A 15,595-nucleotide genomic window follows, 5' to 3' on the forward strand; every position below is an offset into this window, starting at 1 on the left:
GAAGAAAAACAAAAACCAGAATGAAGTATAGCATAATGCAAGTTCTTGAAGACGTACAAGATCAGTGCTACAATTTTTCAAGTTTGTGATTTTTTAAAAAAATGTAAAAACAAAGTTAATGATATCCAATGACTATCTAAAGAGGTGAAACCATGACGACACGAAAATGAGTTGTAAATTAATCAAGGTGGTAAGTTTTGCAAAGAAAATAGAAGGTCTAAAGGCTAGAGCTAAGAAGTCCACCCTAAACAGAACTGTAGAAATCTGAATGAGAAAGAAGAATATGAACTAACACCCCATAGAATAAAAATAGTAAAAAAAATGGACACTTTCTGAACACTGTATTAAATAAAAACCCAAAGTATGCTACTGCTTGGTGCTTGCTCTGAGAAGTGACAACAAAAAGCTACCAGATATTATGTGCTAAATTTTCCACCTTGATTTAGCAAATATTAACATGCCTTGCAATATAAGAGCTGTCAGTATATCATCCATTCCTCTTTGAGCTCAACTGCAGGAACTATAAAAAGACCAAGAGCTGTGAAAGAGCCAAAAAAATTAAAAGGATGTGTGTCAATGCCTGTCAAATTCTAGCTTAAACAACCTCTTCCTCCAGCTGTGGAGAAAGGTGCTGAATCTGATGGCGACCCTGAGTTGGCATGGAACATGTCAATTGTTACCCTGGTTCAATAAGTGCACTTATTATGCATGAGGATTATTGTAATCCTAGGTGCTGGCCTTTTAGCATCTTTATAAAGAGCTGACTGTTTATAAAGACCATTGGTCAGTCTCTACAAGACACCACATTCCAATGGCTTTATTAATTGGAGATGAGGGGTGATTGCTAGAGCTAGCCGGGAATTATTCAACTAAATGTTTTTAAAATCGGAAAAATGTTTATTCATCAAAACCAAAACTTTGGGCCCCTGGACCATCAAGATACAAAAGGAGCACTTAAAGATGATAAAGTCATTGCGGAGAAACTAAATGAAATCTTTGTTTCAGTCTTCACGGCTAAGGATGTTAGGAAGATTCCCAAACCTGAGCCATCCTTTGTAGGTGACAAATTGAGGAATTGTCACAGATTGAAGTGTCACTAGAGAAGGTTTTGGAATTAATTGATAAACTTAACAGTAACAAGTCACCTGGACCAGATGGCATTCATTCAAGAGTTCTGAAAGAATTCAAATGTGAAATTGCGGACCTATTAACTATGGTTTGTAACCTGTCCTTTAAATCAGCTTCTGTACCCAATGACTGGAAGATAGCTAACGTAACGCCAATATTTAAAAAGGGTTCTAGAGGTGATCCCGGCAATTACAGACCGGTAAGTCTAACGTCAGTACTGGGCAAATTAGTTGAAACAATAGTAAAGAATAACATTGTCAGACACATAGAAGAACATAAATTGTTGGGCAAAAGTCAACATGGTTTTTGTAAAGGTATGTGACGGCCCATGCCCCTAGGGTCAGGGTCACAGTCCATAAAGCAGCCCTTCAGTGCAGGGCAGGGTGGCCTAGCGGCCCGAGTCTATAGTGCCACCCTTCAGTGCAGGGCGGCGTGGCCTAGTGGCCCAAGTCTATAGCATTGGGGTGCCCCTCGTGGGGTGTGGCAGCCCCAGTAGGGGGGCCCATGCCCACCCAACTCCACCGGGCCCCAACCCAGGGCCCTAACAGTGGCATAGCGGCTTACCACTGACTCAGCAGGGCGGTCCTACCGAAACACGCTGAGTTTCCCCGGGTGAGAGGTACCACTCCATCACCCTCCCTGGGTCGCTTCCTACCAGAGTCTGTGTTGGGGTTTCCCATGAGATGTCAGGTCCTCTGTGTTCGGCAGGGCCAGTTGTCTCCAGGGTTTTTTCTCCAGTTGCTGGAATGCAGGCAGGCCGTGGACAGCTTCAATTCCCAGTGCAGTCAGAGGCTGTGGCTGTGGCTAGCCCTCCGCAGGAGCTCCCCAGGCAGGTCATTCCCCTGCGGCCTCCAGCCCAGAATGGAGCTGGTCTCCTCTCCTTTATTCTACTAGAGCACTTGGAGTATGCCCAGTCTTGCCAGGGAGGTGGGACTTCTGCTGTCAATACCATGGGCTTAACCCTGTCTGGGCTAGTGCGGGGTAAGCAGACCCCGTCACAAGGGAAATCATGTCTTACTAATCTATTAGAGTTCTTTGAAGGGATCAACAAACATGTGGACAAGAGGGATCCAGTGGACATAGTGTACTTAGATTTCCAGAAAGCCTTTGACAAAGTACCTCACCAAAGGCTATTATGTAAATTAAGTGGTCATGGGATAAGAGGGAAGATCCTTTCATGCATTGAGAACTGGTTAAAAGACAGGGAACAAAGGGTAGGAATAAATGGTAAATTTTCAGAATGGGGAGGGGTAACTAGTGGTGTTCCCCAAGGGTCAGTTCTAGAACCAATCCTATTCAACAGGAGAAAGGGGTAAACAGTGAGGTGGCAAAGTTTGCAGACAATACTAAACTGATCAAGATAGTTAAGACCAAAGCAGACTGTGAAGAACTTCAAAAAGATCTCACAAAACTAAGTGATCGGGCAACAAAATGGCAAAAGAAATTTCATGTGGATAAATGTAAAGTAATGCAAATTGGAAAAAATAACCCCAACTATCCATACAATATGATGGGGGCTAATTTAGCTACAACTAATCAGGAAAGAGATTTTGGAGACATCATGGATAGTTCTCTGAAGACGTCCATACAGTGAGCAGCGGCAGTCAAAAAAGCAAACAGGATGTTAGGAATCATTTAAAAAGGGATAAATAATAAGACTGAGAATATCTTATTGCCCTTATATAAATCTATGTATGCCCACATTTTGAATACTGCGTACAGATGTGGTCTCCCCATCTCAAAAGAGATATACTGGAATTAGGAAAAGTTCAGAAAAGAGCAACTAAAATGATTAGGGGGTTGGAACGGGTCCCATATGAAGAGAGATTAAAGAGGCTAGGACTTTTCAGCTTGGAAAAGAGGAGACTAAGGGGGGATATGATAGAGGTATATAAAATCATGAGTAGTGTGGAGAAAGTGAATAAGGAAAAGTTATTTACTTGTTCCCATAATATAAGAACTAGGGGCCACCAAATGAAATTAATGGGCAGCAGGTTTAAAACAAATAAAAGGAAGTTCTTCTTCACACAGCGCACAGTCAACCTGTGGAACTCCTTGCCTGAGGAGGTTGTGAAGGCTAGGACTATAATAGAGTTTAAAAGACAACTAGATAAATTCATGGAGGTTAAGTCCATTAATGGCTATTAGCCAGGATGGGTAAGGAATGGTGTCCCTAGCCTCTGTTTGTCAGAGGGTGGAGATGGATGGCAGGAGAAGATCACTTGATCATTACTTGTTAGGTTTGCTCCCTCTGGGGCACGTGGCATTGGCCACTGTCAAAAGACAGGATACTGGGCTGGATGGACCTTTGTTCTGACCCAGTATGGCCATTCTTATGTTGTGTGGAAACGTGCCTGTTCGATCAAGCTTTCCTCAGGTCCAAGATGGAGTTTTAAGGGGAGACCCACCCCATAATGGCCAATAGCTCAATGCTCTGCCTGAATCAGAGCAGGGACTTGAACCCAGGCCTCCTGTATTCCAGGTGAGTTCCCTCATCACTGGGCTTTTGGTTATTCTAAAAGGTACATGTCACTTATTGGGGGGGAATTTTCAAAAGGTCTGTTTGTTTTCCCAGTCAGCTCTAGTGCTGGTTCTATTGCAGAGAACTCCCGTTATACAACAAAGAGAGAGAGAGAGAAAAAAAGAGAGAGACCTTTTATTTTTTTTCTACTACTGTCTTTTTATTGCTTCTGTTACACCCTGAAGATGTAGTCTGATTTGGACATTAATTTGTCTTGTAAATATAGTGAGTTTTTTAAACATGTCCAGTATAGGTGAATACTATGTGTTTTGCCATCAGGATTCTGTAAAGTCAAGATTTAAATCAGATGTTTTGTTAGTGATAGCAATTATGTGGTCAGATGCCAAATTTACATTCTGCAAGAGTGTGCACAAAAGCCAATGTGATGCTTTAGCTTTGTTGCAGGATCAAAACTCTCTGGTCTCACACAACGCAGGAGAGCCTGTAAGATAAACTTCAGTCACCAAGGAGTGGGACGTAAAGGAGAGCAGATCAGTGAAGCAGCAAGAAGCAGCACAGGGAAGCCTTTGAAGCAGGACAAAATACTGGTGAACACTGAAGATGGAGGAACAACCAGGAAGGACAAAAATGTAAGAAATGGGATTGAGTGCATTAGTGTGGTGAGGTCCATGGAAAAATTTGCCAGGTCAGAAAGATAAGCTCTACAATGCTTAAGCCTTCCATATTTAGAAGTCTTGAAACTATATGCAATGGTTGGGGTTTATGCATGTCTGTTAGGCTGATCTTTTCAGACAAATTGAGACAACTTAGACCCTGTCAGATCACACAAGGTTTCCAGTAGATTTAATAGCAAAATGACCAAGCAATGTGTCCAATACTTAAAATGAGACAGAGAAAGCACTATAAATTTTGCTTGGTCTGCTTATCCGATACATGCCTGAGATACACACTCAAGCATAAGCAGCAGTAAATAAAAATATCATCAGTTTCTAGTATTCAAGTTCTGCATAGGAATCAAAAAGGGGTTGTTTTTGTTTGTTTGTTTTTTTAAATGGAGCTTCTAATTTGATTAATTCTAATTAGATTAATAATTAGATTAATTCTAATAGTCTAATTTGCAGCCTTATATGGTTTTTTTGTACTCCAAATAAAAACCGTAAGTGAATCCCTCAAGATTAATCCAGGAGACATAATTCAATAATTAATTTCTGTAAAATATACCAGTATGGAAACCAATCTTATATGCTTCATGACAATTTAACAGAAAATAAAATCTCTATAAACTGAGACTCATGGTAGTGACTGGATTCAACTTGAAAAGTGAGCACAACCATTACTATCTTGGTAAAAGACCAAACTTGTTGACTAATCTTGCTGCCATTAGCATCAATTAAAGTTTTGCCATGGATTCCAATGGTTTCAAGATTGGAACTTTGATTAGGAATCTTACGTTTAGGCCTAACAAGATCATCAAGTACTAGGAGTGAAGTCCTGGCCCCATGGAGTCAGTGGAAGTTTTGCCTAAATCTTTATTCTTCTGGGGGGTTGCACAGACTTACATGTTTCCTGTCTTGTCCAAAAATCACTGTGATAGACACTTTATTTATGGAGGAAAAGCTAGCTGAAAAGCAAGAAAATTCTTTTTTCTTACAATGATGAAGCAGAACAGTTAATTGAGATGGGATTTATATAAAATTGTACATGCCTGTAGAGTTGATTATATACTAGAAAACAGTCTTTGTGGCCTAGTACATAAAGCAACAGCCTAGAATTCTGCAAACATGGGTTCTATTCCTGGCTCTGTCTGTAGGTGGCCTTAGCTTCCTTCATCCTGTGGTTTTCAGTGCTGGTAAGCTGTAGTACAGTGTTTTTAACATTTCTTTTATCCTCTCAGGGCCAGATTTTGAAAGAGCAGAGTCACACGTATGACCACTGAAAAAAGTATATGTACTGACACATTCACTCCAAAAATAGATTTTCATGCACAGATACTATAGGTAGTGGCAAGCACAAATACAGGTATGTGTGTGGTGTACTCTGTAGCCACAAGCAGTATCCACTATCTGAAAATGCAATCTTTGCTATTAAATGCTTCACACCATTTCAACAATTGCCTTTGTTTAAAAAATATTCTGAATTAAAAGAAAATACTTAAACTCTTTATTGAGCAAGCAAAGGAAACAGTAGATAAAAGCCAATCTGAAGAAAAAGTATTTATGAATGGAGGTTTTAATATGAACAGTTGTGTCTGAGTTGTGTTTTAGGAGCAAAAGTTTTATAAGGCCTTCCTTTCATATCTTGGATTACCAGTTGTGCATGTGAGCCACCAAAGGACTGGTGTTTTAAATATTTGGCCCAAGGTCAATTATTTTTACTCCTAATTGCCAAAAGACTAACTTCTTAAGTATCAGTGAACCACAGTGTCTCTTGAAATCTACTTATGGAGTTGTCCTCTTCCTATGAATTCTATATAGTCCCTCTGGAGGCACTGCCACTACTGAGGCATCTGCAGGTGCACAGCTCCAACAGTGCCCTGAAGTCACCAGGCCTCAACCTGGACGATCCTATTCTCCCACAGATCCCTGGAGATCCATAAGATCTGTGAGGGGGCCTGCCCCACACACCCCTTTCTCTGTTGCAGGGAAAGAGTCAAATTCTAGCTCATCTCCCCTACACACCAGATAATTGAGGAGGGTTGGGAAAATCTGAGGTTCTCTCCCACAGAAGCCTTTGCCATTTTACATGTGGAAGGGGACCATTTGGCCCAGTCAAATTATAGATTTATCTGTGTCACTTTTGATAAGAACTTGGTAACACACAAGTAGTGCTTAATTTGTGCCAGGGCTGAGCCCTCTAGGTTTGCTGCCTCAGTTATGAATGTAAAAAGTTGCTGTGGATCAGCGCACACAAGACTAAACCTACTTTAATCAGAAGGTTTTTGTTTTAATCTGGTATTTAGAGCTTTAAAGATGGATGCTGTTCTTCTGTGGCTTCTGCTGGTAGTAAGATCTAAACGCAAACATTTCACGTTAAGACTGCCATAATAAATTCGTGCATTTCCTGCATAAGTGTTTCTCTTGACAAAAGTGATGGTTTTCAACTGAGGAAAAAAAAGGGATAAGGAAATTACAGGCAAATTACAGATATTGGAATTACAGTCTCCAGAGACTGTCTTACCAAAGATGTATTTATTGAGACCAGAAAGGTAAATAAATTGTCATTGACCCAGTGAATGAAATCAACAACCAGCTAAAAATTAAGGATGTAAGGACTTTGAGTTCCTTAAAGACAAGAAAAAAGTGTTTTTTGCTTGGGTATTCCTGTTTAAGGGCTTGTTTGAAAAATGTTGGATAAACTTGAGCCATAGAGTTTTGTTACTGCACACTGGCTTCCCAAGAAATATTCTAGCAATGTGGCTTCCCCTGGTAAAATATTGGTCCTTGGTGTAAATCGAAAAATGAGAAATATGACTGACTCCCTTCTAAACCATACTTCTGCTATATAAAAATGGAGGAGGAGTTTCCCTAAAGATTATAAGAGCTTTAAATCAGGAGTTCTGGGTGAGAAAGATCAGAGAACCAACTGGAATGGGGAGGAGATCCCCACCAAGCACCTCCTCATAGTGACATGCCTGATGTAGCCTCCAGTTCTCTGGCCTCCTCTCTGCTCCCCTCATAAAATGCAGCCACTAAGATCCTTTGCCCATCACTCTAACTCAATCATGCCCTACTAGAGTCCCTGCACCACATCAAGTTCAACCTTCTTGTTCTCACCTTCATAACTGCCCCTCACCACTTGTTTGTTCTTGTGCTTTTATAGATGATAATCTGACAATTCTTTCCTATTTGGTCTTATCATATGAATTCCATGTTAAAACGGCAAAGATTTTTTCCAGTTCACTTTTCAGAACACAAGGTTGCACTAAGCAGGGCCTTCTGTCTGTAATAGCGACACTAGCAGAACTGAAGATACAAATGCAGTACATTCATCCTGAAAAGCGACCAACTCTGATAGAGAACAGCAGTGTTTGAGGGAACTTTCCACAGCATGCAACATTACCTACAAGCGCAAAACATTTTAAAGCCAGATAGATATTTCTCATACAAGTTATTAAGTCTATACCAGTGACCAAGTTCACCTGCATTTTCTATAAGGCCAGCAACCATCCAGATAAGTGTGTACAAAGGCTCTCAGAAGACCAAGGCTGAAATCCTGGCCCCCTGGAAATCAATGGTAAAACTATTTGATTTCAGGGGGGCCAGGACTTCACCCAAGTGATGAGTGCATTATAAAAGTCTAGGCAGATCAGAAAAGCATATTGTGGAGCCCAGAATTATATTTTATAACAATAAATAAGCTGAAAATTCACACACATATGACTCCTAAGTTTAGCTGTTCTGTATACTGTCACTGCACCAGCCCTTTAAAATACCTGTCTAAGACATAGTGAACCAAAACAGGCCTTAACAGTTTATGGATGCAAGACAACTCTCATTGCATAGTTATCATTTTTGAACATAGTTCTTAGCTAGAAATACAGTTCCTTATGAGAAAGGATGATCATTTAATCCTGCCCAGGGCTTCAGTCCTAGGAGCAAGATTGTCCTTCAATTCTATGGTAGGTTTTAGAATTCACAGCTGCTATGGATAGGAACAAGACTTTCCCCAATCTTGTCAGGATGACTAATCAGGAGATTCTGGCAAAATTTACTTTTTCATCTTTCAGCAAAAGTTGGGAATTGATACTACAGTTCTTACGTAGTCATCCATTGACAGCCTATGTAACCCAGGCCTGAAATCCTAAACATACAGCACTAATGTTTCCTGAAGATAATTTGTGGAAAATGGTTGGCATATAGTCTAGAAGATTGAACAATATGTAGTTACAAATATGAAATTATCCATTTGACCTTTAGTATACAGATCAGTAGTGATGAAAGCATGACATCCGTTCTCAGTCTTCTCATGATCTTCCATAACTTTTGCAAAGTGAGAAAACTATGCAATAATCTTTTCCAGAAGAATTTCTAACAAGAAACATAGTAATGCAGATATGAATTTGCTTGAAAGTCTAGCAAAGAGTTAAGCAAAGAGCAAATCATAATACATTTTGTCTCCCATCATGTTCTCGGAGATGCCGTTGTCACTCAATGATGGTGTGCATTTGTTTTCTTGTGGATTTCATGCACTGTCATTTCTAAAATACTACCTAATTCTGCAACTTTAGACGATTATATTGTTGCTATATCCAAACTTTTTTCATACTGGGGAACGAGAGGAACATTTGCATCTGACCTGTGAGATCTTCAAAAGTTGATCTATAGCTTTATATTGCTCTACAAAAATCTCTCTGGTTATAAGACAATTGTGATAGTCTAGGAGTTAAACTGTTGACTCCTTGCTACACAATAGGTCATTATGCCCTTCCAGAATGTGAGGTAGAGGCCACTTTCTTCTGACAGAAATTGTTTTTATTAGAAAGCCTACCTCCTATTCCAGGGGTGGCCTGAGGGCCACATCGGGTTTCGGAAATTGTATGGAGGGCCGGTTAGGGGAGGCTGTGCCTCCCCAAACAGCCAAGCATGGCCTGGCCCCACCCCCTATTTGACTCCCCCTGGTTCTTGCCCCAACAGCCCCTGCCCCCAACTCCTGCCCCATCCAACCCCTCCATTCCCTGACAGCCCCCCCAGGACCCCTGCTCCATCCACCCCCCCGTCCCCTGACCACCCTCAGAACCCTGCCCCTGACTGACCCCCCACTGCCCCATCCAACCCTCCTCTTTCCTAACTGCCTCCCGGGACCCCTGCCCCCATTCAACCTCTGTTCCCCACCCTCTGACCCCCCGACCACTATCCACATCCTCACCCCCTGACCACCACCCCAAACTCCCCTGCCCTCTATCCAACCCCCCTGATTTCTGACCCCTTACCACGCTGCCTGGAGCACCGGTGGCTGGCGGTGCTACAGTCACGCCGCCCGGCTGGAGCCAGCCACCCCACCACGCATAGGGTGACCAGACAGCAAATGTGAAAAATCAGGACAGGGGATGGGGGGAGGGTTAATAGGAGCCTATATAAGAAAAAGCCCCAAATATTGGGACTGTCCCTATAAAATCGGGATATCTGGTCACCCTAAATGCGCAGCACAGAGCACCGTGTCAGGCTGGGCTCTGCAGCTGCGCTGCCCCAGGAGCTCGCCGCCCGCCGCCCAGAGCATTGCGCTGGTGGCTCAGTGAGCTGAGGCTGTGGGGGAAGAGGGACAATAGGGGAGGGGCTGGGGGCTAGCCTCGCAGGCCAGGAGCTCAGGAGCCAGGCAGGAGGGTCCCACAGGCTAGGTGAGGCCCGTGGGCTGTAGTTTGCCCACCTCTGGCCTATTTTCCTCTTCCTGTGCTACATATAGTCTAGTCTCTTGTGGGCTGTAATACTTTAGTCTAATTTTGGTTGTTGGGTTTAGTGTACTGGTGCTGTGTGGCACTGGTGGCCTATTATATCATTTAGTCTGACCTCCTGTATACCATAGTCCCTTCTGGCCTTAAACTCTATTACTCTGTTTTCTCCACCAGGTGGGGCCATTTAAATTAAACTTTCATATTGATTGCAGTGGGATGTGAAGAATCTACTTCACTGTGTTGTAATGGCTTATTTCTAAACTGTCTTCTAGCTTCCACAGGGTTATATTCCTCCAATTGATGTCTTGTCACTCTGGCATATTGTTCTTCCTATGCAATATAGCAGACAGCCCATCTAAATTTTTTTCATCAGCTGTTTAAAGGGGAAGGAAAGTTGTTTAGCATGTCTTCTCTGCCACTCAAAGGACCTGAATCTAAGTTTTCTTGGACACATTTTGCCATATCAGTGTGTATGCTGTAAGAGAGAGCTTCCATAAGAACTTTCCTATGCAGCAAGGCTGAAAAAACACAAATACTTTGAATCTAGATCAGGATCTTGCTTTGTGGCTGTTTGTGTTAATGAGGCATATTTTTGAAAAGGTAGCAGCAACAACAGTAGTGTAGGTATTAACACCAGGATTGGTTCTGTTAATTTATGGAGACCACAGAAGAAGAGTACATCCCAGAGGAGCAAAAGCTGTGGTCATTAACTTTTATATCTCTTGTTATTTTCTACACTTGCTTTAGATTTAGGGTACTTTATTTTAGGGCATGTGACCTCACATTATGTATCAGATGGTTGGGTTACATTTTATAATGCTTGTATTGGACAAATACATACAGTACTAGATATCTGCAAGATTGTTGTCTGCAGCACTCTTCTCCAGTAAATTGAAGCCATCTGTCCAAGTGTCCATTCCCAGTATAATCTCAGTAGCTTTGTGCCAATCAGTGTGATTGTAGTAAGAGGAAACCCAACAACCTATGTAATCTAGTTGAAATACAAAAAGAATTCAATGTATCAGAGGTCCTTGCTTCTGATTGCCGATCTTGTAACATGAAGTCTAACAATACTGAAAGTTTCAGAGCTTCTTTTAAAATAGAAGCTAAAACAGTTGAAAACATCTCTTCAGCATATATATTTAAAAAATAATAATAATAAACTAAAACCACACACCACCCATACACTAATAGGGAATAGCTAGGAAAAACAAACAAGTATCCTCAGTTTGTTCCACATACACCAATGATGCAGCAAGCTGATGAAAGTTAGGTTGGATGATCTGTGTATCTTTAATCTTCTCATGACATCAGACTTCTCATGACAAATAGAGGTAACAGGGTGAAATTCTAGGTCTTAAAAAAAGAACCAGACATAATTCACCCTCATTAAAATTAAATTAGCTAATGCTTTGTCACAACACATCATAAGTGTACTTAGTGGACCGATTTACATCATATGATAAAGTGATTCTTTATATATTCAAAATATAAATCTCCAGGAAGATAGAATCATAGTATGATACCTTTTGATGCAAATTTCGATTCACAGCTATACCATTAGTAACTCCCTGATAGAGTGACAAAAGATGAGTGTAAAATAAAAAGATCCTGATAAGTTATTTATAGAGGAAAACTAGCAATTACCCAGTATATGACTAACACATTTTACCTAGAGGTCTATCTACTGTGAAAAGACTGAAGGAGCTGTGATGAATAAAAAGCATGTGGGGTTCTCATGGAAATAAATAACCAGTATAGTCAATAAGTAAAGGTCCATCTCATAACAATGCAAGACACTCATACCTTCCACATCAATTCAAGTACCTCCTACAACAAAACTACATTTACAAAAAACTAAAGAGAGAGTTATCAATCAGGACATCTTTACCACCAAGCCATTAAGAAGGAACATAATGTTCACATTTGATCTAGAACAAAAACTAAATATGAATATAAAGTTTGAATTCCACACCCTCCAGTGACAGCGAGAAATCTAAAATAAATACTAATCGCTCATCTGAATAAAATAGAAAATTGCATAATTAAAGAGTGTTCCCAACTAAACAGAAACCCACAGAAATACTAATTCAGCAATATTAAAGGCCTACTTTTAACCACATAGATAAGTAAAAAACAACTTTTCTAATATATACTTGTAGTTTTGCAAGTCTAGAGTAGGACAAAGGAAAAATGCAGACACATAATCCAATATGTACATATAACCTAATATATCTACCATTTTTACAAGTGCCATGGTGTTGGCAGAATCATAGGAGTTAGAGAGGGGAGAGACTGGACCAACTGATCCATTGCCATCCTGGTGCATTATTCTCTTCAATACCTATTCTAAGCTCAATAAGCCTGTTCTGCCCTCTGTTGCTAAAAACACAAGAGTGACCAACTGCATTTACAGGTGACCTGTTGTCTCCTGACAAGCTGTCAAAACCTCCAGGATTCCTCAGATATCTTCTATGCATTTTCAAAACACAAAAAACTTGCAGTACATTTTAAAAAAGTGAAAATGTGAGGGTAACAATAAACTGATAAAGAAGATAATCTGTGCTGATTGAACTGTACTGGAGCAGAGAGGGAGGAGGCTTGTGGGAGCAAAAGCTAAGGTTCTCTGCCACATAATTTGGACTTGATGCATCACATATGACATGGGACATTGAATATACAGTCTATGGATCAGTTAAAATCTTAACCTAAAAGACATCATACACTGTGCTCTGAAAGCTTACAGAACTCAGGCTCTGGACTGCTAAGGGACCAGCGAGTGGAAGCTAGCAGGTGTAAGGTCCAGTAACACAGGCCTTCTACTTCCACCCAAAAAAAGAAAGTCTCACATTTTGTTTTTTGTTTTGTTTTTAAAGAAAACTGAAAAACCAAAAAAAGAGGGTTTTTTTAAAAATTGAAAACAAAACAGTTTTCAGTAAAATTTCAGTTTTCATTTTTGGCACAAGATACATTTTCAGTAAAAGATTGTTTTTTAATTTCTGCCAAAAATCTTTAAAAGACAATGCCTACCATTTTCCAGAGAGATCTACTTCAGAAAAAAGCACAGTAACAGCGCTGATCACAAAGCTAACAAAGCCATTCATGCTGTTAAACAACATCAAGCACCAGTTCTCTATTTGCCTCTCTCATCTACCACTTAATACTCTAGAAGTGGATCTGTTGTAGATGTAACAACTACTAATGAACTTGCAAACTTCACTGTCAGGAAAGAAACAAACAAGAATTCAGTGAAGATATGGAAGAGGAGGATATTAAATATTGTTGCCATTTGTTGTAGTTTACAGCAATCGTGATTAAATCACGTAAATTCAGCCAAAACAGGAGCCTAAACTCTTGTTGAGTATAATCCATATAGCTGAGATATGAAGTTTATTCTTTCATCCCCATACATTGTGGAGATAGTATGACAATAAAAAAAAAACCACGTCCAATTTCTGTAGAGTCTAAATCCAAGACCCATAGCTTATTAATCATCCATCCACTCACACATGTCCCCTCCACGGGTCTTCACCTCCCATCTTTCCTTTTTTAAAATCACACATATTACTAAGCCTTGCATTTCACAGAACACACACATACTGCACAAAAAGACTAAAGTGGTCATCGGCTGTGTTTGTTGAGTCTGCACACTAGCAACCAGACAGTCTGAGAAAATTTAGACAGAGAGCAGCAACCTCCATTTCATAAGGCTGAACTAGTTGCAAGCATGTGGGAGCTGAGCAACACTATAGTTAGGGCGCTACCAAATTCACGGCCATGAAAACCTATCACAGACCATGAAATCTGGTCTCTCCCTGTGAAATTTGGTCTTTTGTATGTTTTTACCCCATGCTATACAAATTTCATGGGGGAGACCAATGTTTCTCAAGTTGTGGGTTTTGACCCAAAAATGGAGTTGCTGGGGTGGGAGGTCACAAGGTTATTTTAGGGGGGTTGCGGAATTGACACTCTTATTTCTGCGTTGCCTTCAGAGCTGGGCGGCCAGAGAGCAGCATCTGCAGGCCGGGAGCCCAGCTCTGAAGGCAGAACTGCCAGCAGCAGTGCAGAAGAAAGGATGGCATGGTATGGTATTGCCACCCTTACTTCTGCGTTGCAGCCTTCAGTGGTGGCTGCTGACTGAGGGCCCAGCTCTGTGGGCAGCAGCACAGAAGTAAGGGTGACAATATTATCCCATGCCATCCTTACTTCTGTGCTGCTGATGGTGATGGCTCTGCCTTCAGAGCTGAGCTCCTGGTCTGCAGCCACCGCTCTCCAGCTGCCCAGCTCTGAATGTAGTGCTGCCGCCAGCAGCACAGAAGTAAGAGTAGCAGTACCACAACCCTCCCTACAATAACCTTGCGACCCCCTGCCCCACACAACTCCTTTTTGGGTCAGGACCCCTACAATTACAACACTGAAATTTCAGCTTTAAATGGCTGAAATCATGACATTTATGACTTTTTAAAATCCTATGGCCGTGAAATTGACCAAAATGGACCATGAGTTTGGTAGGGCCCTAACTATAGCCAAGACTCATATCAGAGACTTAGGCCTTGTCTACACTGAGGAACTTAACCCCAAAATACTGAGCTACTGTTAATCAATGGTAACCCTAGAGAAGGCAGGACTTCTTCAGCCAGAACCATTGTCAAAGCTGTTAAAAATCTATTCAGGACACCATAGCCATGTCTAAGCTATGATTCCCACTGGCTTTAACTAAGGCTAGTCAGAAAATGAATTCTGTTTCCAAAAAAGTGTTGAGGTTCACTCTGATGCAGAACAAAACTGACACATACACACCCCTACCCAAAATAGCCAATAGCCTAGTGGTGAGAGCACTCACTTGGTATTTGGGAGACCCAGCTTCAAATCCCAGATTCTGAGCAAAGACTTGAACCTAGATCTCCCCCATCCCAGGCACGTGCTTTAATCACCAGGCTAACTGTTTAGGGATAGACTCACATTCTGAATAGAAATTCTATCCTGAGACACTTTCCAGTGAATTTTTGTCCACACCAATATATTTCCATAAAAGTTTCAGTTTTGACTATTTGGCATTTTCTGATAAAAAAACATTTTGTAAACAATTCCCCCTCTAATTTGAGCACTGGTTCAGCTGAAGCATTGTTAGGACAGGGAATTTTTTTACCCAGTGACCCCAGTGTAGGCCTGGCTTTAATATCTGTAAAGAGAGGCTCTTCCAGGTGTTGCAGTAACCTTCCAGCTGGCTTGGTTTCTCTTAGCTGGAAGTTGTTCTTATCTGACTCACCAAATGGTGTGAACAAGTGGGCTAAGGCTGCAATGCAAGGTGGCAAAAAGCAATGAGTACCACTATACTCCCCCTCCTTAAAAGCCTTCTGCACCTAATAGAATCATCTGCTCTATACCATCTGCCAGCTGTGAAGAGAAATAAAATAGTATGATAGCAAAGTATTGCTCTGATTAATAATGCACACTCTGATTAGTGCATGAAAACTAGATGAAATTTATATACTTGTGATATGCCATATTTAAGTGTTCAAGTGCAAAATTGATATAGAAAATACATTCACAGAAAGAGGTCTGTTTTCCAATCCCCTCTCTCTCCAGGAAGGGCT

At 41.0% G+C, this 15,595-nt stretch overlaps 1 protein-coding gene across 5 annotated transcripts in view; it reads right to left on the reverse strand.

Annotated features, from left to right (window-relative positions):
* Nucleotides 1–15,595, reverse strand: part of TBR1 (T-box brain transcription factor 1) — a 153,831-nt gene that overhangs the window by 84,324 nt on the left and 53,912 nt on the right. The window contains exons 7-9 of one of the 5 annotated variants that reach the window (XR_005586129.1): nucleotides 11,241–11,354; nucleotides 10,840–10,989; nucleotides 5,071–8,637 (exon numbers count right to left, since the gene is read on the reverse strand). The exons of 1 other annotated variant lie outside the window; for it this stretch is intronic. The gene's annotated coding sequence lies outside the window, so the exon portion shown is untranslated. Of the gene's footprint in view, nucleotides 1–5,070; nucleotides 8,638–10,710; nucleotides 10,990–11,240; nucleotides 11,355–15,595 lie in introns of those variants that run through there. 3 more of the 5 variants (XR_005586128.1, XR_005586127.1, XM_039494284.1) reach the window with 3 other exon arrangements.

This window comes from Mauremys reevesii, linkage group 11 (genome assembly GCF_016161935.1).
Source record: "Mauremys reevesii isolate NIE-2019 linkage group 11, ASM1616193v1, whole genome shotgun sequence".
NCBI lineage: Eukaryota > Metazoa > Chordata > Testudines > Geoemydidae > Mauremys > Mauremys reevesii.